Genomic DNA, 25,594 nt, shown 5'->3' with positions numbered 1-25,594 from the left:
CTGGTTAATTTTGCATTTTTAGTAGAGACGGGGTTTTTCCATGTTAGTCAGGCTGGTCTTGAATTCCCGACCTCAGGTGATCCACCTGCCTCAGCCTCCCAAAGTGCTGGGATTACAGGCATGAGCCACCACGCCTGGCAAGCCTATGTAACTTTTATAATCAGAAAACACGTAACTCGCCTAAGAAACACTTATTTGAATTAGTCCATTCAGGTTTCATCAACATAATTATTTGATTATTTGTATATGGTATGAGGTAGGGACCTAATTATTTTTGCCCACAAATAGAGCCAGACACCTATGAATACATCCCAACTCTACCTCTTATTTGAACTTCCAATATATATGTAGTATGTTTGGAGGCTCAGTTTTCTGTTTGGTATTTATCCTTTGCCATTCTTTTTTTTTTTTTTTTTTTTTTTTTTTTTTTTGAGATGGAGTCTTGTTCTGTTGCCCAGGCTAGAGTGCAATGGCATGACCTCGGGTCACTGCAACCTCCACCTCCTGGGTTCAAGCGATTCTCCTGCCTCAGCTTCCTGGGATTACAGGCGCATGCCACCACGCCCGGCTAATTTTTATATTTTTAGTAGAGATGGGGTTTCACCACGCTGGCCAGGCTGGTCTTGAACTCCCGACCTCAGGCAATCCACCCGTCTCAGCCTCCCAAAGTGCGGGGATTACAAGTGTGAGCCACTGCTCTAGGCCATTGCTACTATTTTTTTTTTTTTTTTTTTTGAGACGGAGTCTCTCTCTGTCGCCCAGGCTGGAGTGCAGTGGCGCAATCTCGGCTCACTGCAAGCTCCGCCTCCCGGGTTCACGCCATTCTCCTGCCTCAGCCTCCCGAGTAGCTGGGACTACAGGCGCCCGCCACTGCGCCCGGCTAATTTTTTCTATTTTTAGTAGAGACGGGGTTTCACCGTGTTAGCCAGGATGGTCTCGATCTCCTGACCTTGTGATCCGCCCGCCTCGGCCTCCCAAAGTGCTGGGATTACAGGCGTGAGCCACCGCGCCCGGCCTCATTGCTACTATTTTTAATCACTACGACTGCTAGAGCAAGCCTGCAAGCCTTATTGAAAAGTTCATTTTCTCCCTTTAGTTTGTGGTCTCTCATTTCCTGTTCTCTTCTGCTCTCTAGATTTCTTTAAGGGAGCTTAGTTCTTCTACCCACAGATAAAGACACAGCATTTTTAGTTGTTTCAACATGGACAGACTTTCAAATAAATTATTTCTATCATAACCAGAAAATAAGTCCTTGTACATTATGTATTGAAAAGATAAAAATCACAACACAAAGAAAAGCTAGGCATGTTATATTCATATAAAAAAAAAAAGATGCCAGGGACAGTGGCTTACGCCTGTAATCCCAGCAATGTCGGAGGCCTAGGCAGGAGGATTGCTTGAGCCCAGGAGTTCAAGATCAGCCTAGGCAACAAAGTGAGACCCCAACACTACAAAAAAAAAAAAAAAAAATTAGGCTGGGCAGTGGTTCATGCCTGTAATCCCAGCACTTTGGGAGGCCTAGGTGGGCGGATCACCTGAAGTCCGAGACCAGCCTGACCAACATGGAGAAACCCCCGTCTCCACTAAAAATACAAAATTAGCCGGGCGTGGTGGCACATGCCTGTAATCCCAGCTACTTGGGAGGCTGAGGTAGGAACATCACTTGAACCCAGGAGGCGGAGGTTGCAGTGAGCCAAGACTGCACCATTGCACTCCAGCCTGGGCAACAAAGAGCGAAACTCTGTCTCAAAAAAAAAAAAAAAAATTAAGGCCAAGACGGTGTCTCAAGCCTGTAATTCCAGCACTTTGTGAGGCCGAGGTGGGCAGATCGTTTGAGGTCAGGGGTTCGAGACCAGCCTGGCCAACGTGGTAAAACCCCATCTCTATTAAAATAAAAAATACAAAAACCAGGCTGGGCGTGGTGGCTTATGCCTATAATCCCATCACTTTGGGAGACCGAGGTGGGCAAATCACCTGAGGTCGGGAGTTGAAGACCAGCCTGATCGACATGGAGAAACCCTGTTTCTACTTAAAAAAAAAAAAAAATTAGCCGGGCATGGTGGCACATGCCTGTAATCCCAGCTACTTGGGAGACTGAGGCAGAAGAATCACTTGAACCTGGGAGGCGGAGGTTGCAGTAAGCTGAGATCACGCCATTGCACTTCAGCCTGGGCAGCAAGAGCGAAAAACTGTCTCAGAAGAAAAAAAAAAAAAAAATCACAAAAAACTAGCCTGATGAGGTAGCGGGCACCTGTAATTCCAGCTATGCAGGAGGCTGATGCAGAAGAATCGTTTGAACCCAGGAGTTCGAGGTTGCAGTGAGCTGAGATCACACCATTGCACTCTAGCCTGAGTGACAAAGCAAGACTGTCTCAAAAAAAAAATTTTTTTTTAATTAACTAGGTATAGTGGTGCACAAGTGCCTGTAGTTGAAGCTACTAGGAAGTGAGGGCTGCGGTGGGAGGACCACTGGAGCATTGGAGTTGAGGTTACAGTGAGCTGTGACTGCAGTACTGAACTCCAGAGACCCTGTCTCAAAAAAATTTTTTAAAAGTAAGAAATAACTGCTAGTACATGTCACAACACAAATAAGTCTCAAATATCTCACACTAAGTAAAACAACCCAGACTCAAAGGGCTATATAATGTATGGCTCCCGCTTGAATCCAGGAGGCGGAAGTTGCAGTGTGCCAGATCATGCCACTGTACTCCAGCCTGGGCGACAGTGAGATGCTGTCTCAAAAATAATAATAATAATGTATGATTCCATTTATATGACATTCTGGAAAAAGCAGTACTTCAAGGACAGAAAACAAATCTCAAAAAGGAAAAAAGAAATATCAAAATTAAGGCCTACAGATAAGGGAACTGCATATATACAAATGGCTTTAAAAGAAGCCCATGATCTAACATAAAAACTACTTTTCAAAAACTGTCCACAATTACCTCGTGGGGGCTCAGATCTGCCCGCCTCAACAGTCAAGAAGCAGGCCTGCAAAACAGTCAGCTGCACCCACAGAAAGCACCAGAGCGTCTTAACCCAGCACATTTTGTGTGTCCTGCCAGTTCTGTGGACTCAGTCAGGTGCCGGCAGAGGTTTTGGAAAATAAATCTGCAACAGTGTTTTAACGCAGTTCTACTCCTTGCTAGTTGTGTGGTCATAGTAACAGTCATATTTAGTACTGAGCAGTTCCCCTAATTCAGCATCCTGCTTACAGCTCAGCATGTAACATCCTAGGGCAACATAAGGACACAGATGAGGTTTGCAAATTCACCCAAAGACTTGGGAAAGCCAGTGCCTAAGCTTGAGGCTCTTCCTCAAGTGCCATCATCAGGTTAGGGCTTCCTTACCCATGGTGCCGAACAACTCCCAGAGTCAGAGAAAATGGCTTGCCTGGAATATAATGAACACTTAAGTCTTCATCACAACCATCTTTTCACAAAAGAGGGGGTGCCTGTAGCTGGCTCAGTGGGACCCTAGTTAGTGCCTCCTCATTCCCATCTCCAGAGCCTCCTGTATCCATTCAGATATGAGTTCTACTAGGCTTCAGGAAGCCTGATAGTAATTAGGAATCAAAGGCAGACAAGGGACCAGGCACGGTGGCTCACACCTATAATCCCAGCACTTGGGGATTACACTTGAGCCTAGGAATCTGAGACCAGCCTGGGCAACACAGCAAGAGACTCTCCATAAAAAATCACTTTAAAATTAGCCGGGCACAGTGGCTCACACCTGTAATCCCAGCACTTTGAGAGGCCGAGGTGGGTGGATCACCTGAGGTGGGGAATTCGAGACCAGCCTAACCAACATGGAGAAACACCATCTCTACTAAAAAAAACAAAATTAGCCAGGAATGGTGGTGCATGCCTGTAATCCCAGCTACTCAGGAGGCTGAGGCAGGAGAATCACTTGAACCTGGCAGGCGGGGGTTGCGGTGAGCTGAGATCCCGCCATTGCACTCTAGCCTGGACAACAAGAGCGAAACTCCATCTCCAAAAAAAAAAAAAAATTAAAATTAGCCAAGCCTGGTGGCTCTCACCTATAGCTACTCAGGAGGTGACTGAGGTGGGAGGATGGCTCGACCCAGGAGTTCAAGGCTGCAGTGAGCTGTGATCGCACCACTGCACTCCAGCCTAAGCAACACAGTGAGCCATGTTGCCATGCTGCCAGGGCCCACCACTGTACTGGCTGCAGGGAACACCCTACAAACGCATCAGTACTTCTGCAGGAGAGTTAGACCCTTGACTCCCAAGTCCCCTCCCCTCAGCCTGCTGCTCCGGAGACAACCACTCTTCTTCAGCCACACAGGCTGAGGCTCTGGACAAGAACACAATACAGCTGGGCGCAGAGGCTCACACCTGTAGTCCCAACACTTTGGGAGACCAAGGCAGGACTGCTTGAGCCCAGGGGTTTGAGACCAGCTGGGGCAACACAGTGAGACTTTAATGTTTCTACAAAAAATTTTTTAAATTAGATGGGCATGGGCTGGGTGCCATGGCTCACGCCTGTAATCCCAGCACTTTGGGAGGCCGAGGCGGGTGGATAACGAGGTCAGGAGATTGAGACCATCCTCGCTACAGTGAAACCCTATCTCTACTAAAAACACAAAAAGTTAGCTGGGCATGGTGGCGGGGGCCAGTAGTCCCAGCTACTCAGGAGGCTGAGGCAGGAGAATGGCGTGAACCCAGGAGGTGGAGCTTGCAGTGAGCTGAGATCGTGACACTGTACTCCAGCCTGGGCAACAGACTCTCTCTCTTAAAAAAAAAAAAAAAAATTAGATGGGCATGGAGGCACGTGGCTAAGGTCCCAGCTACTCAGGAGACTGAAGTGGGAGGATCCTGGAATAAGCCCAGGGGTTCAAGGCTGCAGTGAGCTATGATCGCACCACTGCACTCCAGCCTGGGTGACAATGCGAGAATTGTCTCAAAAGAAATAATTAAAAAAAAAAAAAAAACACAAGAGGTTACAGACTGGGACAAGTGGAGGAACAGATGCCAGACTAGGACCTCGCCAGTCCCCTGGCCCTGTAGCCAGACCTCCAGGGCAAGGTACTGGAAAACAGAGTATCCCTTAATATTGGAGGGAACACAAGGGAACACTAAACCCTGCAATATTCTCAGGCAGATAGCCATAAAACAAGACAAAGACACCATTAAAAATTGAATTTGGGCCAGGCACGGTGGCTCACGCCTATAATCCCAGCTCTACGGGAGGGAGGCTGAGGTGGGCAGATCACCTGAGGTCAGGAGTTCAAGACCAGCCTGACCAACATGGAGAAACCCCGTCTCTACTAAAAAAAATTAAAAACTAGCCAGGCGTAGTGGCGCACACCTATAGTCCCAGCTACTTGGGAGGCTGATGCAGGAGTATCACTTGAACCCGGGAGGTGGAAGTTGCAATGAGCCAAGATCACGCCATTGCACTCCAGCCTGGGCGACAAGAGTGAAACTCCATCTCAAAAAATAAAAATAATAAAATAAAAATTGAATTTGGGTGTGTTAGCTCATGTCTATAATCCCAGCACTTTGGGAGGCTGAGGAGGATAGATTGCTTGAGCCCAGGAGACTAGCCTGGGCAATGAGGTGAAACCCCATCTTTACAAAACATACAAAAATTGGCCAGGCATGGTGGCACATGCCTGTAGTCCCAGCTACTCGGGAGGTTGAGGCATAAGAATTGCTTGAACCCAGGAGACAGAGGTTGCAGTGAGCCGAAATCGTGCCACTGTGCTTCCAGCCTGGGCAACAGAGCGAGTCTGTCTCAAAATATAAATAAATAAGTAAATAAAAAATAAACTAGAGCAGAGGTCATACCTGTACTATTTTGTTTGAAAGAATGAAATTATCTGAGTGAAAAGTGACTTAGAGGCCATATATGGTAGCTCACACCTGTAATCCCAAGCCTTCGGAAGGCTGAGACAGAAGGATCCTAGAACACAGGCTTTCAAGGCTAGCCTTGGCAACATAGCGAGACCACGTCCTTATTAAAAAAAAATGTAAGCATATCTATATATATGTGTGTGTGTGTGTGGAATTTTTTTTTGGTTTTTTTTTTTTTTTTTGAGACAGGGTCTTGTTCTGTCACCCAGGCTGGAGAACAGTGGCAGGATCTCGGCTCACTGCAACCTCTGCCTCCTAGGTTCAAGCAATTCTTGTGCCTCAGCCTCCGAGTAGCAAGGATTACAGGCATGCACAACCACGCCTGGCTACTTTTTGTATTTTTTGTAGAGTCACGGTTTTGCCATGTTGGCCAGGCTGGTCTTGAACTCCTGGCCTTAAGTGATCCGCCAGCCTCAGTCTCCCAGTGTGCTGGGATTATGGGTGTGAAGCACCACACCCAGCCTAAATATATATATATATTTTAAAAGCATGGCTGGGTCCAGTGGCTCACGCCTGTAATCTACGTGGCGACCATCCTGGTGAACACAGTGAAACCCTGTGTCCAAAAAAAAAAAAAAAAAAAAAACCCAACCTGTGTCTACTTAAAATACAAAAAAATTAGCCAGGCATGGTGGCAGGCACCTGTAGTCCCAGGACTCGGGAGGCTGAGGCAGGAGAATGGCGTGCAACCAGGGGGTGGAGCTTGCAGTGAGTGGAGTTCGTGCCACTGCACTCCAGTCTGGGCGACAGAGTAAGACTCGTATCAAAAAAAAAAAAAAAATTAAAAAATGTAAATAAGTAAATAAATAAAAAGCAGCTGGGTGTAACAGCTCACACCTGTAATCCCAACATTTTGGGAAGCCGAGAAGGGTGAATCACTTGAGGTCAGGAGTTTGAGACCAGCCTTGCCTACATGATGAAACCCCATTTCAACTGAAAATACAAAAACTAGCCAGGCGTGGTGGTGTGCGCCTGTAATCCCAGCTACTCGGAAGATTGAGGCAGGAGAATGGCTTGAACCTGGGAGGCGGAGGTTGCAGTGAGCCAAGATCATAACACTGCACTCCAGCCTGGGTGGCAACGTGAGACTGGCTCAAAAAAAAAAAAAGAGAAAGAAAATGCTCACCACCAAGATGTAATCTTCCTGTATCTTCCAGAGCCTCAGTTCTATCACCTGTAAAAGGGTTCCAGTGAGAATATGAGCCCCCCCAACAAAAGGGGAGATATGTCTGCTCAGTCTCTGTTTACAAAGAGAGTGGCCTGCACATGAAATGAATTCCACACTTCACCAGTCCTGGTCCACCATGAAACTGGAAATCATTCTGAAAATTCATGATTTAAAAGAAAAAAACTCCACTCAATTAGTAGTATGTGCCTGAGCTAAGGACTGGTGCTTGGGGGAGAGAGCACAACCTTGTACTTCTGAAAAGTTTCACATTTAGCTGAAACTGGAAAAGGCGTCTGAGTCTGGAGGTGAGGCAGCTGGCATGACTTGGTCTAGGAAAAGGAATCCCAAGGTAAGTTTTCCCTTTAGAACTCGCCCAAGCCCCCACTGGAAGCAGGTCCATGGGGCTGCAATAATGAGGGAGGACAGGCGCCTCTGGATCACAGGCCCCACGTGGCTGGAGGAAGGGAAGGAAGCAGCCTCCCCAACCCCACCTCCCTTGCTCCTCCCTTAGACCCCTGCAGCTCCCAGATACCGTCTTCCCCTCCCCCCATCCTCTGCAAGGGGTGGGGGTTATGTCTACGACTTTAAGAGCAGGATGCCACTGGCCCCAGCCCTTGTCCCTTTGTCTCAGCACTCTCCACCCCAATGGCAAAAGGTAAAGGATCTCACTTAGTTCTGCAATTACACCTTTGCAGTAGGCCCCCATGCTTGGCCGGGAGGGCTTTAAAAACGGCCCCAACCCATAAAACAAAACCAAGACTCCGTTCAAAAGGGAACAAAGGCGGTTCTTCCTGCCAACTCCTTAATCGTGGACAATGATTGGGAAAAGCTTTCAGAGTTGAGAAAGAAATTGACCACCTTCGTGAAGGCAGGAAAACGAGAGGCTGGCAGGGGTGCCTCCCTCCATCCCCAAATCTCAGGAATGGCCACCCTAAAACGAGAGGCTATTGGTTATTAAGTACAGACACCAACACTCATCATGTGCTGACCCTACACAGGCACTATCCCACTGTGTCTTTACCCAGGCCCAATGTGGTAGAGGCTATTACACATAAACATCTGAGGAAGATCAAGGGCTGAAGAGGTTAATTCACGCATAAGACTGGTTTCATCCTTACACAACCCTATCAGTAGGACTGTTGCTAATTCAGATGTAATAATGAAGGCACGGAGAGCAATGAACTTGGTGAGACAGGGTTTAAACACATGCTGAAGAACTAAGACTTATGCTTCCCTAGGGAAGGAAGCTTGCTTAGCCTGTGTGCTAGCTAGTGATTCCAACAATGGCAAACATGTATTGAGTGCTTACTGTATACCAACCCTATAAACTAAGTACCATCATCTCAACTCTGGAAAAATCAAGTCCGCACCTGGCGTTTCCAAGGTGGGTTAACAAGAAGCCCCAGCAGGCCTGGTAGAGGAGATAGTAGCTGACTCCCAAAAACTGCCACCCATCCGCCAAAACCCACCGCATCCAGAACTCAGGAGGCAGCTCAAAGTTCATACTCTGTCCTTAATTCCCTTTAAACACTTCCCAGCTTCGGGGGAGGGTGGAAACACGGGGGCCCAGCGAGCCTCTCTCCTAGACCAGGGAGAAAAAGGGAGCAGGGAAGGCTGGAGGCGCGGGCAAGAACTAGGCTCAGAACTCCATCCACAGGTGAGATCCTCCAGCGGGGAGCCTGGGCCCAAGGGCAGCGCAGTCTTACAGCTTGTTAGGTCTTTCTCTGCTTCCACTTGCTCCCCGATAAAGTGGGACTCAATAACCCCTCCCCATGCAACCACGAGCCGGGAAGCTTATCTTCCAGGAGCTTGTGCTAGAGGTTTTGTGGCCTCAGTGTGCGAGTCTGGGAAGTGGGGCCAGCCGCACCCAGGAGATAGGCTAAGAATGGAATGTAAGACCCCAGGGTAGGCGGCGTGGCCGGGGCAGGGAGGTGCCGTCCCTCTGGCCGGCTCCTCCCGAGCCAGATGTGCACAGGGAGAGGGCGCCCCGCTGCGCCCCGCGCTTGGTGGCTCAGCTCGGGAGCACCCCGGGAGGTCGCCCTCTGCCTCCATCCCCTACACGCGCGCACACCCCAGCCCGCCCGAGTCTAAGCCCACACTCACGAGCTCTTTCCTAAAGTTGGGGTCGGGGGAAGGGACAGCGCCTCGCCTGAAGCCCCACATCCCAGTTGCAAGGGGCGGACGCCCACCTGCATGGCAGAAACCCCTCCTCACCTCCTCCGCCCCTTAACTTATCCCAAGGCCGGGGCCAAGTGAGTACACCCCCTGCTCATGAGCAAAGCCCCTGTTCATGCTCTCGACGGACACCTCCTCCCCTTCGAGTCTGGACCCCGGGAAGCCAGCGTGTCCCCCTCCCTGAAAGCAAGCTTCTCTCCTCTTCGGGCTCCTGGAGGCAGCAGACGCGTCCCTTCCTCTCGTATCTCCGGTCCCGTCAGATGTATGTCCCCCGCGTCCCACCCGCGGACCCCGTTCCACCCCAAGCAGGGTCCGTGGGCGTTTCCTCACCCCGCCAACCCAGCCCGGCGGGAGCCCCTCCTCGGGAGGTCCTGGAGAGGGTCTCCCCCGGCAGGTTAGGAAGCCCCCCGCCGTCCCCTCCCCTAGCAGCCCTCGAAGCCGGCGGCTGACGAGCCTTCCCGGGGCCCCGGGGCGCTCACCTGCCGCAGGGCTGGCTCGGGCGCGGCTGGGCGGCGGAGCCGCGGGTCGGGGCTGGCTGGCGGGAGGCCGGCGGGCGGCCGTGCAGGGTGCTGGGCTCGCGAATCTCCGGCGCCGATCGCCGAGCTAGGTTTACTTGGGCCACTTAACCCCAGCGCTGCCGGCCGGGCGCGGCCGCCCGCTCGCCCGACCGCCAGGTAGCCGGTCCCGTCCGTCGGGGGGCGCTCGGAGCGTCCACGCGGGCTGCGGCCGCGGAGCCGGGAGCGGCTGCTGCGAGGAAGCGGCGCGGGCCGGACGGGGCAGCGGGAGTGGGTGGGGAGGGGGCGGTGCCGACTCCCCTTGTAGCCCCGGCCCGGCCCTCGCCCCGCCCCCGCCCGGGGGCGCCCCCGCCGCAGCCACTCAGATCCCGGCCCGGGCGCGGGGGGACCGGGGGGCGGGGACGAGGGAAATTTGAAATCGCTCGGAGCCTCCCCTCCGCCCCTCTCTGCGGGCTCCGCCCCCTGGCCCCCTGCCCCCGCCAACCCCGGGCCAGTAAAATCACCCTGGGGGACCCTAAGCGGGAGGGGTGGGGTCAGACGTCCAAAACCAGACTCCTTCTGGAGCCTCTTTTCCCGGGCTCCCTTCAACCCGAACGGAGACACACACAGGTCTGGAGGCGGGGGCTCAGAGAGGGCAGGGCCCCCACTTAGTCACACAGCACCAGAGTCTCCGCTTTAACCCCCACCTCCAGCCGCAGTGCCACCGGGGCGCCTCGGTGCCCCTGCCTGTCATCCTGCTTTGGACCCTCTGCCTCGCCCTTCCTCCCTTCCTTCCACCCAGCCCGGCCTTTGTCAGCCATCTTGAAGGGAGGGGAGGACAGGGGAGGGGAAAGAAGACCAGCGGGTCTCTGGCTACCTGGGTTCCAGACCCTGCAGGCATGGACGGACTGAGGGAGAAGCAGCCTTCAGCAGGTCTCCCCACCTCTGCCCTGAGATGACCGTTGAACCACTGGAAAAGAGCGCTTCCTAAAATTTATCTGACCTGGGACTTACATATTTGCTTGTTTACCTGCTTGTGGTCTGTCTTCACGCAGTAAACTAAGGACAGGATCTCAGTAGATGCTCAATAAATATGTGTTGAATGAATGAATGAACAAATAAATGATCTATATCACCTACAAGCCCCCATAGGAGCCTCCCCTGCCTACTCTTCAAGGAATCTACTACCTTAACCCCTCTCTGTCTTCACTCCAACTTCACTTCTCTGCTGCTCCTCAATACACCAAGCGTTTCCTTGTGATGGTGACTTTGACCTCACTGTTCCCTACACCTGGACATTCCTTGCCCAGATCTTTGCAGGACCAGATTCTCACCCTTCAGTTTTCTCCCAAAAGGTCACTTTCTGGAGAGGCTTTTACCGATTACTCCACATGAAGTCTCCCCTGTCCATCACTCCTATTTCATTCTGTTCCTAGCACTTACCGCGATCTGAAATTGTTTTGCATATATGTTTTCCTGTTTACATCCCCCTACACACACACACACACACACACACACACACACACACACCCCATGGGAGCAGAAACCACATCTGTGTGCGTCTCCAAGGGCTTATAGTGGATGAGGGATGCATCAGAAAGGAGCTCAATACAAGTTTGTTGAATGAATGGGCATGGGTTTCCTGCCTTCTGGGCTCTGGCTGCCTTACTCCACAGCTTTCTCCCTGTATCTCTTACCAGGTGAGTAAATGAGTGAAGGGTTAATTCTTTGGATGCTGCAAAAGTGTCTATACTTACTGGATCTGATTCTACCTAAGAGCCTGGGGAGACGCTAGGGAGATACCAGAGAGAAATGGGCTCAGTTCAGCACCCTGCCTGGCGCCCAGCAGGGCCTCTTGTGAATGAACAACAGGACTCCTTGGCTTTCTGGCACAAACATACAAATTGGTGTCCAGTCCATTGGTGCAGGAAGAAGGGGGTCTCTGGAGAGGGCCTGTAGCTTGCCTCCACCATCGGGGGCATATCTTTTTTTTTTTTTTTTTTTTGAGACAGAGTCTCGATCTGTCACCCAAGCTGGAGTGCAATGGTGAAATGGCGCGATCTCCGCTCACTGCAACCTCTGCCTCCCGGGTTCAATCTCCTGCCTCAGCCTCCCAAGTAGCTTGGATTACAGGTGTCTGCCACTATGCCTGGCTAATTTTTTGTATTTTTAGTAGAGACGGGGTTTCACCATGTTGGCCAAGCTGGTCTTGAACTCCTGACCTTGTGATTCGCCTGCCTCAGCCTCCCGAAGTGCTGGGATTACAGGTGTGAGCCACCACGCCCAGCCTGGGGCATATCATTATGGGAAAGAAAACATCATACATAAACAGGTCTGAAGTTGGGCGTGGTGGCTTACGCCTGTAATCCCAGCACTTCAGGAGGCTGAGGCAGGCAAATCACAAGGTCAGGAGTTCGAGACCAGCCTGGCCAACATGGTGAAACCCCATCTCTACTAAAAATACAAAAAATTAGCAGGGCCTAGTGGCGGGCGGCTGTAATCTCAGCTACTCGGGAGGCTGAGGCAGGAGAAGAGCTTGAACCTGGGATGCGGAGGTTGCAGTGAGCCGAGATCACTCCACTGCACTCCAGCCTGGGCAACAGAGCAAGACTCCATTTCAAAAAAATAAAAATTAAAAATTAAAAAAAGGTCTATGGGGAGGGTTCCTGGGCCTCTGTGTCTGAACCCTAAGCTAGGAACCCACAGCTCTCTGTGTCCTGAATTCTGGCAGAGGATGCCTGTGCCACCACCAGGAACCCCGGGGAGGCCTGGTTCAGATGCCAAAGGGCTGGATTTTCTTGGACCACCTAAACCCAGGAAGAAAAAGTAGAAGGTTGGATGAGCAGGTGGTCTCAGTCCCGTCATTTGGGAAGAAGCACGAATGTTGGGAGAATGGGTAGAAAAATGGCCTGATATCTCCCCAGGGCACAGAACTTCTTTACGATTTTTTTATTTTTATTTTTTTGATACAGAGTCTTGTTCTGCCACCCAGGCTGGACTGCAGTGCTGTGATCTCAGCTCACTGCAACTTCCGCCTCCCAGGTTCAAGCAATTCTCCTGCCTCAGCCTCCTGAGTAGCTGGGATTACAGGCATGCGCCACCACGCCCGGCTAATTTTCATGTTTTTTGTTTTTTGTTTTTAACTAGAGACAGGTTTTCATCATGTTGGCCAGGCTAGTCTGGAACTCCTGACCTCATGATCCACCTGCCTTCATCTCCCAAAGTGATGGGATTACAGGCCACTGCCATCCAGCCTTTCTTTACTGTTTTTAAAGTGCATTGATCAAATTCACCATTTCATCTAAGCCTCGCTGCCACCCATGAGGATGTGAGGCAAGGAGAACTGGGGGCCCCATTTCAGATGAGACTGAGGCCCAGAGAAGGAAGGGATTACACAGAGTGAGTCAGCTGTGTGATCAAACCTTGACTGAGCACCTACTGTGTGGTCACCTTGCAGTGTTTACTGAAAATTGTATTTTAGCAGATCATAATCATTATAATCATGAAGGTGAGGAATATTCATCAAGGGGATACAAATTCTGTGATTACAGACCATTTGTTTCATCACCTAAAGCAACAACACATAGATAAGAGAGTGTCCTTGCTCTTAGGAAATGAACACTAAATTATTTAGAAGAGGCAGCTGGGCATGGGGGCTCATGCCTCTAATTCCAGAACTTTGAGAGGCCAAGGCAGGAGGACCCTTTGAGTTAAGTTCAAAAGCAGCCTGGGCAACAAAGTGTTGCCCATCTTTACTAAAGATCAAAAAAATTAGCCAGGCATGGTAGCCTGTGCCTGTAGTCCCAGCTACTCGGGAGACTAAGGTGGGAGGATCCCTTGGGCCTGGAAGATCAAGGCTACAAGTGAGCCATGATCCTGCCACTGCACTCCAGCCTGGGCAACAGAGCAAGGCCCTGTCTCGAAGAAAAACAAAAACAAAAAAGGCACAATGTCACCAACTGACCCTTAAATAATTCAGAAAAATAATATATATATGTATGGGTCAGGGAGATTGTTAAAGCAAAGAGGACAAAATATGAACCAAATAGAGAAAGTGGTTTAAAAGACATTCAGGGGTTCCTTGAACTAGTCTTACAGCTCTTCTATAAATTAGAGATTATATTAAATAAAAATTTATTCTTCAAAAAATTAAGGGTCAGGCACAGTGACTCCTGCCTGGAATCCTAGCACTTTGAGAGGCCAAGGTGGGAGTATCACTTGAGCCCGAAAGTTTGAGACCAGCCTGGACAACACAGTGTGACCCCATCTCTAAAATAAAATAACATTGTAAAGAAAAGCCACGTATACATATCTACATCCTAGACACTCTTACGCTAATAAATCAACACACTGATGGGCTGACACCCATGTTATAGTTAACTTACATTTCTGTTAAATTATACTATCACCTTTCAGTTCTTACAGCAGCTACAGGTTTTTAATAACAAATATAAAGTGCTTAGCACAGTGCCTGCTGCATAATAGACACTGTATGGTAGAAATTTTTGTGAGCATGCATTATTACCTCTTTATGCCACAATTTTTTCATCTTTATTTTTATTTTATTTTATTTTATTTATTTTTTTGAGAAGAAGTCTCACTCTGTTGCCCAGGCTGGAGTGCAGTGGCATGATCTTGGCTCACTGCAACCTCTGCCTCCCAGGTTCAAGCGATTCTTCCTCCTCAGCCTCCCACATAGCTAGAGTTACAGGCGCCAGCCACCACACCGGACTAATTTTCGTCTTTTTAGTGGAGACGGGGTTTCACCATGTTGGCCAGGCTGGTCTCGAACTCCTGACCCTAAATGATCCTCCCGCCTCAGACTACCTCTGCACATCTTTAAATGGAGATAATTTTACCTACTTCCTAGGATTGTCCTGAGAATTATGAGTTAATACATGTAAGGCATTTTGAAGAGTGCCTACCACATGGGAAATACCATTAAAATGCTTGTTAAATAATATATATATAATAATAATAATTTTTTTTTTTTTGAGATGGAGTTTTGCTCTTGTTGCCCAGGCTGGAGTGCAATGGTGCAATCTCAGCTCGCTGCAACCTCCACCTCCCGGGTTCAAGCGATTCTCCTGCCTCAGCCTCTTGAGCAGCTGGGATTACCGGCATGCACCACCATGACTGGCTAATTTTACATTATTATTATTATTTTTTTTAGTAGAGGCGGGATTTCTCCATGTTGGCCAGGCTAGTCTCAGACTCCCGATTTCAGGTGATCTGCCCGCTTCGGCCTCCCAAAGTGTTAGGATTATAAGCGTGGGCCACCGCACCCGGCCTATATTATTATTATTAATGAGTATATGCTGCACTGCTTTCCTGGCTGCCTCAGCTCTTGGCAGGTGCAGGGATAAATGTTCTCCTTCCATCCTCAGTGTCTGCCAAATAGTCCTGTCTGTCCCTTGGTCTCCCAGCCTCTCAGGCAAGCCCAGTCCACCTCTAGTGTCTAGTATCTACTGCCCCTCCTTACGGTCAAGGAAAATGAGGTTCAGAAAAGTGAAGTGGTTTGCCTGAGGGCTACAGCTGGCAGAGCTGGGACTGGATCCTCCACTCAACCCCCATCTCCCTGTGACCCCCACTCTGTGTGTGCTATGCTAAGGAGTTCGAGCCTCAAGCATCTCCCTTGTCTAATTGGAATAATAATAATAATAATAGCCATGTCTACTTCCCAGAATGACTGTGGGGATTCGCACAGCCCATGTATGTGAAAGAACCCCATTGTAAGGTATTCAGTCCTAATGGTAGTGCCATTAGAGGCCACGTTCATTTGCAAAGTGGGTTCCTCACCTTTCATTTTCAACAGGAACAGCCAGACTCCTTTTCTCCTTTTTTTAAACCCCAAAATGGGTCATTGAAATATTTTCCTTAAATGTACCTGGCTAGGCAAGTACACAGAGCCTGGCCAGGTCATATTCATTATTTATTAGTAGTATTATTATTGAGACAGTGTTGCTCTGTCACCCAGGCTGGCCTGCAGTGGCGCAATCTCAGCTCACTGCAACTCCGCCTCCCAGGTTCAAGCGATTCTCCTGCCTCAGCCTCCCAAGTAACTAGGACTACAGGCACCTGCCACCATTCCCGGCTAATTTTTGTATTTTTCAGTAGAGATGAGATTTCCCCATGCTGGCCCCGGCTGGATCCACACGCCTTGGCCTCCCAAAGCGCTGGGATTAGAGGCGTGAGTCACCGCACCCAGCCATTCATTAGTTATTATTAAATAAGCAATTTTATAATAGCTACTGAGAGCCTACCATGTGCTCAGGCACTTGAGCTAAACATTTTATGTGTATTACACTTTGACTCTCACAGCACCCTTATGAAGTAAGAAGGAGTCTAATCTCCATTTCACACACGGGAAAAACAAGGCCCAAAGGGGATTGGGATGGAGGGAGGTCATCCATCTCTCTCTATCCCCTGCAGAACCAGCACGGAATTTCCTTCCCTGTTTCTGTCATTGGTGGAGGAGGGGTGTGCATATTTCTTTAATTTTTTTTGAGACGGAGTTACACTTTTGTTGCCCAGACTGGAGTGCAATGGCATGATCTCAGCTCACCTCAACCTCCACCTCCCAGGTTCAAGTGATTCTCCTGCCTCAGTCTCCCAAGTAGCTGGGATTACAGGCATGCGCCACCAAGCCTGGCTAATTTTGAATTTTTAGCAGAGACAGCATTTCTCTATGTTGGTCTGGCTGGTCTCAAACTCCCGACCTCAGGTGATCCACCCGCCTTGGCCTCCCAGAGTGTTGGGATTATAGGCATGAGCCACTGCGCCCGGCCAGGGTGTGCACATTTATTGAATTATTGAATTCACTGAGCTCTGTGCCAGGCACTGTGGTAAGGAATAAAGCTGAGAAGAAAAACACAAAGTCCTTTTCCTGCCCTCCCAGAGCTTACAACTGAGTAGGGGAAACAGACATTCATTAAATTTATCTCACAAATAGTTGTAAGATTACAGTTGTACTTTTTTTTCTGAGACAGAGTCTCATTCTGTCCCCTAGGCTGGAGTGCAGTGACTTGGTCTTGGCTCTCCGTAACCTCTGCCTCCCGGGTTCAAGTGATTCTCCTGCCTCAGCCTCCCGAGTAGCTGGGATTGCAGACATGTCACCACTCCTGGCTAATTTTCTATTTTTAGTAGAAATGGGGTTTCTCCACGTTGATCAGGCTGGGCCAAACTCCTGACCTTGTGATCCTCCCGCCTCGGCCTCCCAAAGTGCTGGGATTACAGGCGTGAGCCACCACGCCCGGCCTACAATGGTATTAAATGCTATGATGGAACAGGGTATTATAAAATGAAAATTAATTAGGTCATGGGGCCTGAGAAAACTGCTAAAGAAGTAAGTCATGTTTTGAGAGGCTGGGGTGGCAGATCACTTGAGGTCAGGAGTTCAAGACAAGCCTAGCCAACATGGTGAAACCCTGTCTCTACAAAAATACAAAAATTAGCTGGGCATAACAGTGGGCGCCTGTAATCCTAGTTACTTGGGAGGCTGAAGTGGGAGAATTGCTTGAACTTGGGAAGCAGAGGTTGCAGTGAACCAAGATTGTGCCACTGCACTCCAGCCTGGGCGACAGCAAAATGCCATCTCAAAAAAAAAAAAAAAAAATTAGCAGGATGTGGTGGCACGCTCCTGTAATCCCAGCTACTTGGGAGGCTGAGGCAGGAGAATCACTTGAACCTGGGAGGCAGAGTTTGCAGTGAGCCGAGATCCTGCCACTGCACTCCAGCCTGGGTAACAGAGTGAGACAGTCTCAAAAAAAAAAAAGAAAGAAAAGAAAAAGAAAAGAAGTAATGCTCATGCAGAGATATGACGGGATGCAGTGGTTAAGTAAGCAGCAGGCTAAGGGGTGAGGGAAACGTGTTCTGGGATTTGGGAACAGCACTTGCTCTGGTCCTGAGGCACAAGGAGCATGGCTTGGACAAGGAACGGAGGAGAGGCCCATGTGACTAGAGCACACAGCTGGAGAGGAAGGCAGACTCTGGTGAAGAAGACAGGAATCAGAGCATCCACACCTTCAGCAATTGGAGCCTTTGCAGGGTTTTCAGTGACATGATTAGGTCAGAGTAAAATGATCAGGTCAGAGCCACCATGCCTGGCACAGTGGTAGTTAATAGAAGACTAGATGCCAGGCATGGTGCCTCCGGCCTGTAATCTTAGAACTCTGGGAAGCCGAGCGGGAATATAATTTGAGCCCAGGAGTTCAAGAACAGCCTGAGCAACATAGTGAGACCTCATCAGAAAAAAAAAAAAAAAAGAAGAAGAAGAAGAGGAAAACAGGAAATCCCTCCTTCATTCTGCAACAGTCTCTATGTCTATGGATACTGTTTTATCCCCGTTTCTCCAGACAAGACATCAAATGAATGAATGCTTGTTAGTTATCATAGTAATAGCTATTATTATTGGATGCCGCACAGTGGCCCTCGTGAGAAGAGGATTCACTGCAAATCAAAGTCTGTGATTTGTCTTTGTGGCTTTTGATGTGGGGTCCAGAACTGAATCCACTGATTTCTTTTTCCATCCTGGCCCTTGAAAGAGATGCCATGCCTCACTCTGTTGAACATCACCTGTTTTTGCCCCTTCGAGAATACCCCATAGCCTACTCCAAATTTGATGTTGTTCATGAAATGAAGTAACATTGACTTTATTTTGTTGTTGTTGTATTTTATTTATTTATTTATTTATTTTTGTTTTTTGTTTTTTGTTTTTTTTTTTTTTTTTTTTGAGACGAAGTCTCACTGTATAGCCTAGGCTGGAGTGCAGTGGCGCGATCTCGGCTCACTGCAACCTCCACCTCCTGGATTCAAGCGATTCTCCTGCCTCAGCCTCCTGAGTAGCTGGGATTACAGGCGCCCACCACCACACCTCGCTAATTTTTGTATTTTTAGTAGAGACGGGGTTTTACCATGTTGACCAGGCTGGTCTTGAACTCCTGACCTCAGGTGATCTGCCTGCCTCAGCCTCCCAAAGTGCTGGGAATATAGGCATGAGCCACCGCGCTTGGTCACATTGACTTTAATTCATTCACACTTTGAGCTTCCTGAGAGCAGGGACCACATCTACCCCCACATTAGGTAATAAGTAAATGTTTCCCTGAAACTCTGACTCATCATTATCTCACCCCTCACCCTCAGACAAAACAGCAAGTTTTCCTGGACCTGGGTTCCTTTATTTTTGGAAGCTCAGGCTTGACTTATGAGGAGGATAAGATGGTTAAGGGGAAAAGATCAGCGGCCTAGGTTCTGTTCTCATTCTCCTATTAACCTGCTGTGTGACCTCAGCTAGGTGTCTTCCCTTCTCTGGGCATCTGCTTCATTCACTGTCAAATGGGGCAGATAGTATAGCATGGAATGAAGCCCAAAACCTTAGTGTCATTCTTGACTCATCTCTCTGCTTCCTGGATTCTACTTCCTGGATTTGCTCTGGGTCCAGACTCAGCCTGCTCTATCGTTTTGAGATAAACATAGAGGGGATGGGTTCTTCTTGTCCAAACCTGTTCTTATCTCCTCTGGTCAGGGCCCTCAGCCTCCAAGCTTCACGAAGTCCATATACACAGCATGCTGATAACCCTGGCTGCAGGCCAGGAAATGATTACTGAGTTATGCTGACCTGCAGAGTAGAGGGAGAAGGTAGGGGTGACATGCCCAAGACCCCAGGGCTTCCCCCTCTATCGCTCCTTTCCTAAGGCGGGACAGAGGCTAACTACTCAGTCGGCTTACCTTCCCTCCACCAGACGGGTTTATCTGCATTACACCTGTTGACAGCCCCCTACTCTCCTTCCTAGCATTTTTCTCCTTTGCAATGTCTTTCAGTGACTCTTCATATAAGGTAAGCCTCCCTCATTAGATTCTGAGCAACATAAATGCAGACCAGTCATCTATCTTATTCACTGCTGTGTCCCTGACACCAAACACAGGGCCTGGCACATAGTAGATGCTCAAAAAATACCTACTACTGGAATGAAAGAAGAGACTCTTTCATCTTTCAGTTGATGAAAATAGTCCAGAAAAGAAAGTTCTAGAGGTCATTCCCCCAAGATTACACCCCAGATTGTGTTCACAGCACCCAGCAGTGATATGCATTGCTGGCCTAAAGCAGGGCAGGCCAGGCATTCACTTTATAATGGTTCTGCAGAGAAAAACAAAGCGGGACAATAGAGATCCAGGCCTCATTTTCTCAGGCAAAGTGATTCCTACCATGAATTTGAAATGAGGGGTGAGATTCCCAAAAGGTAGAGACATTATCACCCACACCCTCAAAGTAGGAACTGCCAAAGAGCTCTTTAAAAAGCAAATTTCTAGAGGGGCAGCTTAAATGTCCATTGGAGCTTAGGCCAGAGGGTCTTAAAAAGGCTTAAACTCTACCCCAGAAATCCTGCCATTGGAAGGAAGATGTTTGAACTGGTAAACAAGTTCATCACCATGTCCTAGATAGAAATTGGAGAACTGTAACTGTCCTGTAAGTCCAACAAGATAAATTGATCTACATTAATTTACCTGTGTAAAGATGAAAAACTAGAAGTGAAATTAACTCATCTCCCTCTGGTTTCCAGCGTGCTCAGAGCCAATTTAGAAATTAATCAGTAATCTCTACATTACCACATGCGTTGGCTCATTTTTTTCCCTGAACCATTTTATCCACTTTTACCTTGAGTACTTTGAACATGTATTTAAGAACAAAGACATTTTCTCATAACCAAATTACATTTATCAAGTTCAGGAAACTGAACATTGATACAATATTATTATCTAATCTACAGTGGGTGTTCAGACTTCAATTGTCACAATAATGTATTTTTTTTTAACTGTGGCTTTAATAAAATTTACCATTTTAACTATTTCTTCTTATTTCTTTGAGGACAAGGTCTCACTATGTTGCCCAGGCCTAGAACTCCTAGACTGGAGGGATCCTCCTGCTTCAGCCTATCAGATAGCTGGGACTGCAGGCAAGAGCCACCATGCCTACCTCCCATCTTAACTATTTCTAAGTGCAGAGTTCAGTAGTGTTAAGTAGGTTTATTTTGTGCCAATGATGTCTTTTGTAGCAATTGTTTACCTCCATCCAGAATTACACATTGCATTGTTATCTTGTCTTTTTTAGTTTATTTTAATCTAGGGCAATTCTCCAACCTTCCTTTGTCAATGACTTTCATGACATGGATGTCAAGAGTCTAGGTCAACTGTATTTTTACATTTTTGTTATGTGTTTTTTTTTTTTGTTGTTTGTTTTTTTTTTGAGACGTAATTTCACTCTTGTTGCCCAGGCTGGAGTGCAATGGCGTGATCTCAGCTCACTGCCACCTCTGCCTCCCGGGTTCAAGAGATTCTCCTTCCTTAGCCTCCCGAGTAGGTGGGATTACAGGTGCCCGCCACCACGACAGGATAATGTTTGTACTTTTAGTACAGATGGGGTTTCACTGTGTTGGCCAGGCTGGTCTTTAACTCCTGACCTCAGAAGATCTGCCAACCTCAGCCTCCCAAAGTGCTGAGATTACAGGTGTGTACCACTGTGCCCGGTCCAATTTTTCTCTCTCTTTTTTTTTTAACCTCAAAATGTTCCTAGTATTTTCTTCTAGTTTTCGGTAGAAAGAGGATCTAGAGCTTGTCCCTTCTGTTAAAATGTCCTTGGGCAACATGGGCGATCCTTGCTGCCATGGAAATGTTCTGCATCTTGACTGTATCAATGACAATATCCTGGTGATGACACTGTGGGATCTGTGCATCGAGGGAAACCGGGTAAAGGCTACAAGGAATGTCTCTGTATTATTTCTTAAAACTGTATGTGAATCTACGATTATCTCAAAATTAAAAGTTTAATTTAAAAAAAATGCCCTTTGGCATTTCAGAGTGCGAAGGGTTAGACCTTCCTCCTAGGGAAAACCTGGCCCCTTGGTGAAACTCCCAGCAGGAATCCTCCCCACCTGAGAAACTACTTCTTAATGAACTTCTTTCACTTGCAGGGGCGGGGGAGGGGAAAGGGAGTGAGGACTTCGTCGCCCTCCACAGGGACATTTTAAAGTGAATGAAGGGAGCAGGGTCCCTCATTAAGGCTGAAATGGGGGCAGGTGGTTCTCTAGAAGAGAGGCCTAGGCTCCGGCCTGCATTTCCTGCTACAAAGTTATCGCATTAAAGGTAATCACTGCTCCTTCCTTCCTCTAAGAGTGGATTGTGAAGGAGAACATTGGAAAGACTTTTTTATCTATTGCCTTTGTTAGTTACAAAGTTCTTAATCAGAAAGAAAAGTCAGAAAAATCTAAATAGGCAACCACAAGAATTAGTTATGGGCATTTTATTCTTGCTCTGTAGAATATTATGCAGCATTTTTGGGTGATGTTTAGGTAGCATTTTATCATTGAAGGCAAAAATGAGATTTGAGATCTGGAGGCTACTTTTAGAGGACTTGGATGTCTCCTCCTTGGGATGTAGGGGATATGGGTTGGAAGGTGGGCAGGGCCCGGACCCGGAGCCTCATCAGGGAACTTCACCAGGTGCCTGTTCAGGCAGAAATGCTAATTTCTGGGTGTTTTCAGAGAGATGGTTCACGGTTAATGGTTTTGTTTCTGCTTACCTTGAAAAGTCATCTGTCCTTGTTATATTAAAAAAATATTGATACATAATATTTGTACATAGTTATGGGGTACATGGGATATTTTGTTACTTTCATAGAATGTGTAATAATCAAGTCAGGAAATTTAGGGTATCCATCAGCTGAAGTATTTATCATTTCTTCTCTTCCTCTTTTTTTTTTTTTTTTACTGAGACGGAGTCTCACTCTGTCACCCAGGCTGGAGTGCAGTGGCCCAATCTCAGCTCACAGGAACCCCTGCCTCCTGGGTTCAAGCAATTCTCCTGCCTCAGCCTCCTGAGTAGCTAGGATTACAGGTGCCCGCCAGCACGCCTGGCTAATTTTTGTATTTTTAGTAAAGACGGTTTTTCACCATGTTGACCAGGCTGGTCTTGAACTCCTGACCTCAGGTGGCCTCCCAAAGTGCTGGGATTACAGGCATGAGCACCGCACCCGGCCTTTTTTTTTTTTTTCTTGAGATGAAGTCTTGCTCTGTCACCCAGGCTGGAGTGCAATGGCACGATCTTGGCTCACTGTAACACCCTTCTCCTGGGTTCAAGCTATTCTCCTGCCTCAATCTCCTGAGTAGCTGGGATTACAGGCGCCTGCCACCATGCCCGGTTTATTTTTGTATTTTTAGTTGAGATGGGGTTTCACCATTTTGGCCAGGCTGGTCTCGAACTCCTGACCTCAGGTGATCCACTCGCCTAGGCCTCCCAAAGTTCTAGGATTACAGGTGTGAGCCACCGCCCCTGGCCCTTGTTCATTCTCTCTCTCTCTCTTTTTTTTTTTTTTTTTTTTGAGATGGAGTTTTGCTCATGTTGCCCAGGCTGGAGTGCAATGGCGCGATCTCGGATCACCGTAACCTCTGCCTCCCAGGTTCAAGCAACTCTCCTGCCTCAGTCTCCCGAGTAACTGGGATTACAGGCATGCACCACCAGGCCTGGCTAATTTTTTGTATTTTTAGTGTAGACAGTGTTTTTCCGTATAGGTCAGGCTGGTCTGGAACTTCTGACCTCAGATGATCTGCCCGCCTTGGCCTCCCGAAGTGCTGGGATTATAGGCGTGAGCCACCATGTCCGGCCTATTCATTCTTTATAACTACTTTTTGTGGTATCCGTTAGACCTCCTCACCTCCACTCCATCCCCATGATATTTAGAGCCCAGAAAGACTGAACATAGTATCCCTTGCCTTCCTAGAAATTTTTCCTAAAGAAATAATCAGATATGGAAAAGGATTGTGTACAGGAATGTTTACTGTCATATTCTTTTTATAAGATTGAAAACTTGAAATATTAATAACACCAAGCAGTTATTGAGCTCTTACCATGGTCCAGTTGCTGTGCTAAATGCTTTCTAAGCATTGTCTTGTTTCACCTTTTCGAGAAGGTTATGTTATCATCTCCATATTATAAATAAAAAAAGAAATAGAAGCACTGAAAGGTTAGTCATTTGCCTAAGACAAAATAATTAGTAAGTGGAGGAGACAGATGTGTAAACGACAGCAATAACACATTGTGGTAAACATTAAAATAGAAATAATGGTTCATTCCTGGGTTTCAGCACACACAAAAAAGAAAAAATAATATAAGCGACAATCAGTAGACAATGCAAAGTACTATTATCATTATACACAGTGTGTATTCAAGTGCTTAAAATAAAGCACTGCACAAAGTGAGCACTTAAAATGGTTGTTATTATTTGCACCTCAAACTTTTTTTTTTTCCCAGATGGAGTCTCCCTCTGTTGCCCAGGCTGGAGTGCAGTGGCGCGATCTCAGTTCACTGCAAGCTCTGCCTCCCGGGTTCAGGCCATTCTCCTGCCTCAGCCCTCCTGATTAGCTGGGACTACAGGGGCCTGTCACCACGCCTGGCTAATTTTTTGTATTTTTTTTTTTATTACAGAGGGGGTTTCACCGTGTTAACCAGGATGGTCTCAATCTCCTGACCTCGTGATCCGCCCACCTCGACCTCCCAATGTGCTGCGATTACAGGTGTGAGCCACAGTGCCCAGCCTATTTGCACTTCAAACTTTAATGCGCCCACATACAACTTGGGAATCTTGTTAAAATTCAGATTCTGAATCAGCAGGTCTAGTAGACCTGAGATTCGGTATTTATTTAATTTAATTTAATTTATTTATTTATTTTGAGACAAAGCCTCACTCTCACCCAGGCTTGTGTGCACTGGAGTGATCTCAGTTCACTGCAACCTCTGCCTCCCAAGTTCAAGCGATTCTCCTGCCTTAGCCTCCGGAATAGCTGGCATTACAGGCATGTACCACTGCCGGGCTAATTTTTTCATTTTTAATAGAGACAGGATTTCTCCATGTTGGCCAGGTTGGTCTTGAACTCCTGACCTCAGGTGATCTGCCTGCCTTAGCCTCCCAAAGTGCTGGAATGAGATTCAGGATTTCTTTTTTCTTTTCTTTCTGTCTTTCTTTCTTTTTTTTTTTTTTTTTTTTTCCGAGATATAGTCTCACTCTGTCACCAGGCTGGAGTGCAGTGGCCTGATCTTGGCTCACTGCAACTTCCCCCTCCCAGGTTCAAGCTATTCTCCTACCTCAGCCTCCCTAGTAGCTGGGACTATAGGCGCCGGCTACCACGCCCAGCTAATTTTTTGTATTTTTAGTAGAGATGGGGTTTCACCACATTGGCCAGGTCTCAATCTCTTGACCTCATGATCTGCCAGCCTCAAGCCTCCCAAAGTGCTGGGATTACAGGTGAGAGCCACCGCACCCAGCCCGAGTTTCAGCATTTCTAACAAGCTTCCAGGTAAAGTCTGCACTGCTGGTCCAAGGACCACACGTGGAGTATAAAGGATTATTAAATAACTTGGTGAAACGGGAGAGTCCTATGTATGTAAAATGAAAACAAATCACACGCCAGGCGTGGTGGCTCACGCCTGTAATCCCAGCACTTTGGGAGGCCGAGGTGGGCAGATCATGAGGTCAGGAGATCGAGACCATCCTGGCTAACATGGTGAAACCCATCTCTACTAAAAATACAAAAAATTAGCCGGGCGTAGCGGCAGGCGCCTGTAGTCCCAGCTACTCGGGAGGCTGAGGCAGGAGAATGGCGTGAACTGAGGAGGCGGAGCTTGCAGTGAGCTGAGATCGCGCCACTGCAGTCCAGCCTGGGCGACTGAGCGAGACTCCATCTCGGAAAAAAAAGAGTCTTACTCTGTTGCTCAGGCTGGAGTGCAGTGGTGCAATTTTGGCTCACTGCAATCTCTGCCTACTGGGTTCAATAGATTTTCCTGCCTCAGCCTCCAGAGTAGCTGGGATTACAGGCATGTACCACCATGCC

The 25,594-nt window shown here is 48.0% G+C and overlaps 1 protein-coding gene across 7 annotated transcripts in view; it reads right to left on the bottom strand.

Annotated features, from left to right (window-relative positions):
* DNMT3B (DNA methyltransferase 3 beta) overlaps positions 1–10,013 on the bottom strand; it is a 49,180-nt gene extending 39,167 nt beyond the window's left edge. For 6 of the 7 annotated variants that reach the window (XM_008020657.3, XM_073007866.1, XM_008020686.3 and 3 more), the window contains exon 1: positions 9,702–10,013. The gene's annotated coding sequence lies outside the window, so the exon portion shown is untranslated. The remainder of the gene's footprint in view (positions 1–9,701) is intronic. The other variant, XM_073007874.1, reaches the window with a different exon arrangement.
* Positions 10,014–25,594: the final 15,581 nt, after the last annotated feature.

Source organism: Chlorocebus sabaeus, chromosome 2 (genome assembly GCF_047675955.1).
Source record: "Chlorocebus sabaeus isolate Y175 chromosome 2, mChlSab1.0.hap1, whole genome shotgun sequence".
Lineage (NCBI taxonomy): Eukaryota > Metazoa > Chordata > Mammalia > Primates > Cercopithecidae > Chlorocebus > Chlorocebus sabaeus.
The sequence above is the reverse complement of the archived record's forward strand: the minus strand, read 5'-3'. Positions and strand labels throughout refer to the sequence as shown.